Raw genomic sequence first — 9,709 nt, forward strand, 5'->3', positions numbered from 1 at the left:
CAAGAGTTACAAAAAAAAAATCAGACAATGCTATCTTATTTAAGGGGAGAAGATGCATTCCCCGCGATGATGAACTTAAGAATACGGTCATGAGTGAGACTCATGACACGCCTTACACCGCCCACCCAGGAGGCACAAAGATGTATCAGGTTGTACAAAAAATAGATTTTTGTGGGACGGAATGAAATGAGACATAGCTTCGTTTGTAGAGCGATGCTTAGCTTGTCAGCAAGTGAAAGCATTACACCAACGACCATATGAGAAGTTAAAACCGTTGGAGATTCCCGAGTGGAAATGGGATCACATAGCGATGGATTTTGTGACAGCTTTACCCAAAAGTCAAAGAGGAAATACAGCAATTTGGGTGATTGTAGATCGACTAACAAAATCTGCACATTTCTTACCGATCCTAATCGCGTATGGACCAGATAAGTTAGCACAATTGTACGTTCGTGAGATTATAAGATTGCATTGAGTACCGGTGTAGATCACCTCAGAAAGAGAAAATAAATAAATTTCATCACATTTTTGGATGAGTTACAGAAAGAGTTGGGTACAAGGATGAATTTTAGCATAGCAGGCGATAGAAGATATGATAAGAACTACTATCCTTGATAGAGGAGTAAATCGGGAGAATGTGTTGCCACTAATTGAGTTTGCCTATAAGATGTGAGACAAAGTTTCGAGATAGGAGACAAAGTTTTCTTGAAGGTTTCACCCTCAAAGGGGATGAATAGATTTGGAGTTAAAGGACAGCTTAGACCCAAAGTTATAAGTCCTTACGAGACATTGCAAAAGATAGGTCCAATAGCGTATAGGTTGGCTTTGCCACCTAGCTTTGGAAATGTGCATAACGCGTTTCACGTGTCACAATTGAGAGGATATATATTTTCGACCCAAACCATGTGGTTTACTAAGAAGAAATGATCTTAGAACCAGACTTGAGTTATGAAGAGAGACCTCAGATGATGCTAGATCATAAAATTCGGCAATTGAGTAATAAGTCGATTGCATTGGATAAGGTCCAATGGAGATATGATAGTTAGAAAGAAGTGGAAAGAGAGCTTGAGGATAAGATGTGAGAGAAGTACCCGAAACATTTACAAGAGGTACAAATTTCGGGACAAAATTTATTTTAAGGGGGAGGGTATGTAATACCCGGGCTTTTGATGACGTGTTTAATTTCTTGAGTTTGAGTAATTAGGGTTTAGATCCCTTGTTTGATTTACTTTGTAAAGAGATGAGGAGTTATATGAAGTTTTCTTGTTATTTTTTTTAAGATGTTGAGATGTTCTTTCGATGAATGAGAATGATGAACTCGGAAGTGAGATCTGAGTCCGTTAAGACGTTTTTCAAAATTTTGACTTTTTGACGATGAATAGTAAAATACTGCTATTTCGTCTTTTTGTCGACTTTCAAAATCTTATGTGCACGTCGTCGAGAAATATTCTTAGTTTTTCGATACGAGTCCAATAATGAAAGTTTTTATTTTTGGACGACGAGTGAATAGTAAATCAGGATTTCTCGATAAACGAAATGAGCTCGTTTATCAGAATTTCGAGAACGAGCTTGCGTTTTCTTTATTTATATAGAATTACGAGTGCAATGAAAGTGAGTAGAGGTTGAGAGGGCGAGTAACGAAGAGTATGGGTAGTTAGTCGTTAAAACGAGACGAAACGAGATATTTAACGACTAACGGGTTAATATCCTAAATATCTAAACCTACCCTACCCCAAACCACCCCCCAACCAACCAAACCCACCCACTCACATTTATTACACGGCTATATCAGCCAACTCACACAACAACAAACACATTCACACACACAACACCTAAAACACACACACACTTCACGCCATTTTCATTTTAGCTTGAGCTCAAGCTTTTGACTTCCGATTTGAGCACCGAGACGAGCGCCGATCATCTTTTCGATCACGTATCTAAGTAGGTAAGATCTCTACCTACGTTTTGATGGTTTTCTTTTCGATTTTCGTCGACGTCGAAAAACGTCGATTCTCGACTTTATTTTGAAACGACGTCGGATCGTCGTGAAATTTTAGTATGTTGTTCTTGGGTAGATGTTGAGCATGTTTAATGAAGGGAGTAAGAACGGAACGGACCGTAGCTATGAAACCCATGAGGGCAGCCCCGTTTTTCACATATTAGCTTGTCTTTCGATTTTTGTTTGATCGTTTTGACTTGATATTTGTGCTTAGGGGTATGCTAGAATCGATATATATTAAATTCGTATTTTTCCAAGCACGAAAATTGTATAAGTTTTTAGAGTATGATTATTTAAATTCGTGAAGTTTGGGACCTTGCATAATGAATATTATTGCGTATATGTGTTCTACGATATCACATGAGCATGCTAATTGATTTACAATTTATGGATGATAATTGTTGAACGAAATTAAAACTGGAATTCTGTCAAAATTTTACAGCAGTTTCAAGCTTATGTTTCGATGAGTTTTCATTGCTTGATGGCTCTGAAATTTTAGTATGTTTATCTATGATATGTGTATTTCGTCGCTGCAAGATTTCATGTCTTTTGGATGATGTTTGCTATTTTAAAGATATTTTGAAAAATCCTTGACAGAATCTGTTAACTGTTGGTAGACTTCACAAAAACGTTTATATCTATTAATCCATGAAGGATTTTGCATCACCGTTTTTTTTAAACGAAACTAGACTTCAATACTTTTCTAAAAACATAAGATTTCGATTTTTATGATCTCTGAAACAGAGCAGTTTATTATTTCAAAAAATGCCCTGTTCTGCTGTCATATTTGTCCAACAGTAAAAGTGTATGAGTTTCATTGTTTATTTGGCAGATCATATGAACGTTTTCTCTTGTGAAATTTTAACCAAATCTTCAAGGATACCTTTAGTTTTGGCTGATTAAATTTGATGGAATTTTATTAAGGTTCGCCTTGGTTTCTAATGGCCTAAACAAAATTGGCAGAAACTGTCAATCATTGACAGCCTGCACTAAAAGAGCAATATCTCCAAAAATCTTTAACCTTTTTGGTTAACTACCATTTTTAGAGTGAACTACACTTCATGAAGTTTTTTAGATCAATTGGTATGAGAGTTTATGATGATTGAGTTAGTTGTTATGAAGTTTTAAAGATGACACAAAAACAGCAAAACTTTCTAGAAAATAACTTGATTATATTTGTTTTGATGGATGATACGATATGACTAAATGGTGTGAGTTGTGAGAGTTATGATTAACGCACATAAATGTTGGTATCTGACACTCGAACAATTGGTGTCGAGTATAAATGATAGTTTACTGATAAAGAGTTTTGATGATTTTGAATTGTTTGGGTTGCGTTGAAAAGATGTCAAGATGTTAAGTTTTGAGTCGAGAGACGAGTTCACGTAGTGAGATTCACGCGTTGAAATCTCGTGGCTGACATTATATATGAATAGGTCATGCCGAAATTTTTAGTGAAATTAGAATTTGAGCATAGTCGATTCTTGTTGACCCGTGACTCAAATACATGCCTAATGGAAAGTTTAACTTTCTAATTGGTTAATTAGACGAGATGAGAGCGAATAGATCTGCTAAGAAAGTGGACTTTTCGATGTGTTAAATATTTCTTTTAATTGAAGCGCTGCTAATTATAACATAAGGATGTTATAATTAATGAGTAATGACGAGAGATAATAATTGTTATATTGATTAACAATCAGGAGAGATGAACATTAGAGATACTAATGTTTCATAAAAGAAATTAGATTATTAATCGAGGTTTCTTTTATAACTTCTCACCAATTCTTCATAACGATGAAGGTCCTGTTGGGAAGTAACGACTTGAGGGAGAGAGTGACGTTACTCATTGATACAGAGACACAACGAGGTGGGCATTACTTTTACTATACGTATATAGAGATCCCCTGCGTGTCGTAGGCCTCTTATACGAATGAATGCATGAGATGATTTAACTGTTAATTTCAGTTTTATATATCTATCAAACGAGTTTAATGCTACCTTTGAGCAAGTTATTTCATGACAAAATATTTGAGTTAAAGTTATTTCAAGTATTGTCTTGCCATAAAATGTTTAAATTTTAGTATGATATCTATCTGTTTTGGCTTTGCCAATGATGCAATCGAATTCGGGTCCTGAGCAGTTGATAGCTATCCTGCCAGGACTAGTGTACACCAGTGACCGTGAGTCATCTAGCGGGTTGGCCGGTCAAGTGACCGTGAGAGGTGGCCACCTCTCCGGCACACAGTTTCAGATATGATAGATTACAAAAGAACTTAGTCTGATCAGACGAACTTTAAGAATCACAAATGAACTTAGTAAGCTTGGGCCTTTTTAGCGAAAAACTCCCTTGCTGTACTGTTTATGATGGCATGACAATTTACAGTTTTAAAGCATGTATTTTTATACCTAGGTATACGTGCCCACTGAGTGCTTTTGTACTCAGCCCTGCATATGTTTTCTAAATGTGCAGGTTGAGCTGATGTGATGATGGTGCTGCAATGAGCGGAGTCTCCAGGGTTGTTAATAAATAGTTAACCTGTCTAGAATATGTCTTCATACATATGTCTAGCTACTTTCCGCTGCAAGATGTTGTTGATGTTATAGTATGTTATGTCATACTTTGAGTCTTAAGAGAATGGTTTCATATGATGTATAACTTGATTAATGATATTAATTAAGTTTTATGCTGTCTTTCATAGATTGTTTTCAATTGAGTATTAATGAATAAAAATGACGAGTTTTATTAAGATGAGTAAGTTTTACGGCTATAAATAACGCCCCTTTTCTTCCCCTTCTTCTTTAACCCCATCCCTAGTCGTGGATCACTCGGTCTAACTATCCCTAGTTAGGGCGGGCTGTGACAGAGTGGAGCATCTCAAGGACATCATGATGTGTTGCATCATTCTCCACAACATGATTGTGGAGCACGAATGTGAAGCGGTTACCAATTGGAGAGATGACGACGCAGGACACGGGGCGTCTAGCAGTGACTCGACGGAGAGTGCTGGAGCAACCCCGATTTCCTTCGAAGAATACGTGCAAAGAGATACACTTCTCCGAGACAGGCAGATGCATGCTATGCTCCAACATGATTTGATGGAGCATGTTTGGGCACGTTCCGGACCTCTAGGACCGGAATAGTTATTTTAGGAATTATTTTTATTTAATTAAGTTTTATGTAAAAAAAAATTGTACTCCATCCGTCCCGGCTTTTGGTATCCAGTTGAGAACAGCACAAGTTTTAATAAAGTGATTGATGTGTTGTGAGTGGAATAAGGGTCTCACATTTTATGTGAGAGTTAAAATAATTAAAGTGGAGTAAGGGCCCCACCTACTTTTACCAAAAATAGAAATGGATACTAAAATGTGGGACGGCCAAAAAAGAAAAGTTGGATACTAAAAGCTGGGACGGAGGGAGTAATTTTTAGGATTTTAAAATTAATGCAATTTAAATTTGAATTAAATTTTATTATTTAAATTTGGGCAATTAAATTTAAATGAAAAGCATAAAAATCAAAACTAAAAAAAATCAAGTAAGCTATCAAGTAACCCCACTGTGGCATCATTTACTCAATGTGGTCCCCTACTATCAAGTAAGCTCACTGTGGATGCTCTTATAATATGATCTTTTTGTCATTTTTGTTCATCCACAATAAGTATAATTTTTTCCATTTTATAACATTTCCTTATATTTTTATTCATATTCATATAATATTTACAAAAAATTCATCTTAAAGAATCAATTATTAATTATCTAACAAATTAACTTAATTTGATGAGTTTTTCCATTTCATATAGATCTTCCAACACTTTTCATATGACTCGTGCCATTCAAATTACACCACATTGAGACTACTTTTATTAATAACCGAGAACAAATTAAAATTTTAAAAATGAGCACTTTGTCAATGGTTGTATAATTAGATGACGGACCCACTCAAGCAACAACTTTATTATGATCATTTGAAACTTGGCAATATATTATTGGATAATTGAAAATTTTATTTTATATTGTATTGGGTCTAATAAAGTAGAAAAATTGTAGAATAGAGAAAGTATTAAATTATGATATTTGTATCTAATTAATTATTAAATTTTAAGAGTAAAATTTTGAAGTAGTCAAAATGAAGCATAAAACACAATTTATGGCCACACATTGAAAAAATACAAATTTTGGCCATTTATATTGATTTGGACGTTTTTACCCTTAATGAAGCGGACCAGGTAGGATCAGGCACGCGGGTCGCGTGCCGGGTCGGGTTAGGCACTTATGGCACTATTAGTTCCATAAGTGCCAAGATTTTACTTTGGTTTTATTTTGGATTTCCGATGGCACTTATGGCACTAATACTTATGGCACTATTAGTGCCATAAGTGCCATCGGAAATCCAAAATAAAACCAAAGTAAAATAGTCATCTTGGCACTTATGGCACTATTAGTGCCATAAGTGCCAACGGAAATTCAAAATAAAACTAAGTAAAATGATCATTTGGACACTTATGGCACTAATAGTGCCATAAGTGTCATACGTGCAACACAAATACAGAAACAACATCATTTAAACCCTAAATGGAACATCTAAACCCTAAATGGATAATCTAGACCCTAAATGAAACATCTAAACCCCAAATGGATAATCTAAATCCTAAATGGAATATCTAAACCCTAGGGGGAAGTGTGCACTTATGGCACTTATGGCACTAATAGTGCCATAAGTGCAGCACAGATCAGATCAGATCTGTCGATGGCTGAAATCGAAGGAGGCGAAGACCAGATCTGCCGATGGAGGAGGCGGTGCAACGATCAGATCAGATCCACCGCCGCCGCCTCATCAGATCAGATCCACCGCCGCCTTATCAGTTCAGATCTGCGTTCGCCGCCGTCTCATCCTCCGCCACCTGACCGACCTCCTCCATGCCGCCGATTTCAGAGGATCGGATCTCCTCCACCGCCGCCGCCTCATCCTCTACTCCGATGAAGTCTGCCCAAGCCGCGAGAGCTCCGACGAATTCTTCTAGCTCGGCGCCGCTGGAGAGAGAGAGAGGGAGATGAGAAAGAGAGAGAAGAGAGTGGCAGCCGAGATGAGAAAGAGAGAGGAGAGAGACAGAATGGTAGAATAGTCATGACATACAAAAAATGGCCAAAATTTATGTTTTTTCAAATGGTGGACAAAATTTGATGTTGTATGTTGAATAGGGCTATTTGATCCTATTATCTCAAATTTTAATATATTTCAAAATTAACTGAACTTGGAGCATCTTTAATGTGGGGCTCTAAAAAAGGGATTTTAATTAGTGGTTCTCACCTTAGAGCCCCTTCTCCAGTGGATTGACTTATAAGACTATATTTATCAACAATCTATAACAATCCAACTTTTTAATAAAAAAATATTTCTCTTTCTTCCACATATACAACCTATAATACTACAACTTTTATATTTTATCAATAACTCACTCCAACCTAAACATATTTTCTTTTTTTATTAATTATTCATATATCTTTTAATTAAAAAATGCCAAGTGGCACTTTCTTATTTGATAGAAGTGGTTGTGAAATGGGTTGGTCTGCAACCTTTTTTCATAACCGATTATTCCACCAAATCATTACTTCTATTTTTTATTATTTAATTTTTTTTGTCTTATATGATGGCCTCCTATAACCGATTTCAAAGGTCATGAATAAAGATGGTCTAAGGGGCTTTAATTTTCCCATTTTCATTTTATCTCATTTTTACTATTCAATTTCTTAAAATTCAACATTCAATATTTGGCCCTCCATCTTAAAAACACAAATTTTGGCCATTTTTTGCAATTTCGGACTGCTTTGCCCTTAATTTGGGCAAATCGGATCGGGTTGGGCGCGGTTCGGGTGGTACTTTTGGCACTAATGTTATAATTTGTGTCAAAAGTACCAAATTACTTAGAACAAAAAAATACCAAATAATTTGATACTTTCGGTACTAATATTGTCATTTTTGCCAAAAGTACCAAATTACTTGATTTATTTTTAATTTTTGTTGGTACTTTTGACACTAATATTCTCATTTATTGAAGTTCTAAGTAATTTGGTATTTTTGGCACAAATTATAACATTAGTGCCAAAAGTACCAAATTACTTAGTATTTTTTTGTTTTGTCTGTTGGTATTTTTGGTACAAATTATAATATTAAATATTAATTAATAATTTTTAAATAAGTTGATATAGGGATATATATTGATTTTCCGTGGGGTAATTAATGTTTATATTAAGTAGGTGTATTTTTTGTAGAAATTCCAAAAAAAATTATAGTAATTATTTTTTATAACGGAGAAATACATATTCAACTTCTTCAACCAATAGCAAAAAGACAAGAAAATGATTTAATTTTTTGAATGGAAGAAAAGGGGACTGTGGAGATTTCACGTTAACATATTCATCAATTTGAATCTCATGTCTCTAAAAATCAAAATATCATCGCTCAGCGCGCGCACAAATATAGGGTTTAGTCAGATATTAATTAATAGTGTTACACTTCTTTTTTTAGTTTAATTAATACTATTACTTCAAAAACATAATAGAGCGTGGATTATTTATTGAAGCATAAAGTATTGTAAAGTGTTACGGTACCAAGTGCTTTTTAGTTGACAATCTTAAATCTCTACACTTGTAAAGCACTTAGACAGAATATAGTGTAGGAGGAATATTATTTCACATACTTAAGAAGAGGAGAAAATTAAGCATTAATACGAGGACTCACGTGGAATTAATTTGCACCAACAAATGCTTAATTATACTAGGCGTGTACGTATAGAAACATCATCTTAATATATTTGTGTTGACCTATCAACTGATCTTATACGCTATGGTACTTAAATGGAAAAGAACTAAAAAAGTATTTCTGATCACGCGGTAAGGGGTTAATGTCTAAAGTCAAAGGTATTGGATTCGAGTTTTCTGTGGCGTGATTTTTCAATTTCTTTATTTAATATTGTTAATTTATCAAAAAAAAAGGTAGAGCTATTGTTGATTCGAAAAAAAAGGTAGAACTATTATTTTCCCTTACTTTCTTATTTATTATCTTCATCCCTCAAATGGTTGCCCTTTGTGCCTTAGGGATTCGGAATCCATTTCACATATTCTGTGGAGCTGCTCTATGACTAAGCCGTTGTGGGTGACTTTTCTTTCTTGGTTTGGCAAAGAGGTTTTTATCGAATCTTTTGATATTCTCTCTTTTTTGGTCTTGGCTTGGAATAATCACTTTAGCTCGCAGATTCTGGCCTTCTGGAAAGCTGGTATTATCACTCTTTTGTGGAAAATTTGGGAGAGTCGGAATGCTGTGATTTTTGAGGATCGTGAGTTTAGAGCTCAAACTATTCTCACGTTTGTCAAATCCTTCTTCATTGAACTCGAGGTCAATTTCCCGAAGCTTGGCACGGTCAGCAATACTTGGGGTGATTATCTAATCACCCGCAATTTGGGTGTCAAGTGTCGCGCTATGCCTCCTCCTCGCATGATAGAGGTACATTGGTGGCCTCCGGTTTTGCATTGGATCAAGGTCAACACGGATGGCTCTGCTAATGGGGCACCAGGTTTGATTGCTGCTGGTGGTGTTTTTAGGGATCAGTGGTCTAGGGTGCGAGGCTGCTATCATATTAAGGGTGGAACTGGGTTCGCCTTTGAGGCTGAACTGCTCGCAGTCATTACTGCCATCAACATTGCCCATGATC

At 35.7% G+C, this 9,709-nt stretch overlaps 1 long non-coding RNA gene across 1 annotated transcript; it reads left to right on the forward strand.

The window, feature by feature from the left end:
- The first annotated feature begins 1,333 nt into the window (after nt 1-1,333).
- Nucleotides 1,334-4,693, forward strand: LOC131016686 (uncharacterized). The gene is made up of 3 exons (XR_009099185.1): nt 1,334-1,948; nt 3,803-3,869; nt 4,473-4,693. It is a non-coding gene; the product is annotated as an uncharacterized LOC131016686 (long non-coding RNA).
- Nucleotides 4,694-9,709: the final 5,016 nt, after the last annotated feature.

The sequence above is a fragment of the Salvia miltiorrhiza genome, chromosome 3, assembly GCF_028751815.1.
Source record: "Salvia miltiorrhiza cultivar Shanhuang (shh) chromosome 3, IMPLAD_Smil_shh, whole genome shotgun sequence".
In the NCBI taxonomy this organism is placed as follows: Eukaryota; Viridiplantae; Streptophyta; class Magnoliopsida; order Lamiales; family Lamiaceae; genus Salvia; species Salvia miltiorrhiza.